The following is a 682-nucleotide window of genomic DNA, read 5'->3' as shown; positions in this document are numbered from 1 at the left end:
GCGGGTGAGACCCGGCCCCATCCCCACGTCCTGGCAGGGCTGGGGCGGTGATGCTGGCAGTGCTGGGGTGACCTGTGCCCAACCTCAGGGCACCAGGACCCTCCCCTGAAAGCTTTGATGTCCCTGTGTGCCCCCTCCCTGCGGCTTCCTGGCGAGGTGCCACCGCCTGTGGCAGAGGAGACCCACGCCGTGGGTCTGTGCTGCAGCTTGGCCAGGGGTGTGGGGATGCCAGGGGCCGAGTGGCAGTGCCAGCGTGGCTGTCCCTGCTAGGGACAGCTGTCCCCTCCCCTGTCACCCCTCCAGCTGGGCAAGGGGGGGGGCCACTGCTGGGCACATCCATCCTGAGGCTCTGCCCCCTTCCATGTCCCTGGCACGCTGCCTGTGGACAGCAGCCTGTGCTGGAGCAGAGGGGTGGGCTGGTGTTTCTATGGGCACGACAAGGCAGAGTCCCTGCCCATCCCCAGGGGTCCTGCTAATGGGCCTCCTGGTCCCCTGGGGAGCTGGGGACAAGCTCAGGGGATGAGTGCTGCTAGCATCCCTCGCACCCTGCCCAGGCAGCACCCCAGCCTTAGCGCTCAGTCCCTCCGGGTGACTCCCCCAGGGGGAATGGGACAGAGGGGAGCAGGACAGGGACCCCCTAACCCAGCACGGTGTCCCGGCAGAGGCTGAGCTGTAGCATGCA

The sequence above is a fragment of the Eurypyga helias genome, unplaced genomic scaffold (genome assembly GCF_000690775.1).
Source record: "Eurypyga helias isolate BGI_N326 unplaced genomic scaffold, ASM69077v1 scaffold19743, whole genome shotgun sequence".
NCBI classification, from domain to species: Eukaryota; Metazoa; Chordata; class Aves; order Eurypygiformes; family Eurypygidae; genus Eurypyga; species Eurypyga helias.
This window is presented reverse-complemented; position numbering follows the sequence as displayed.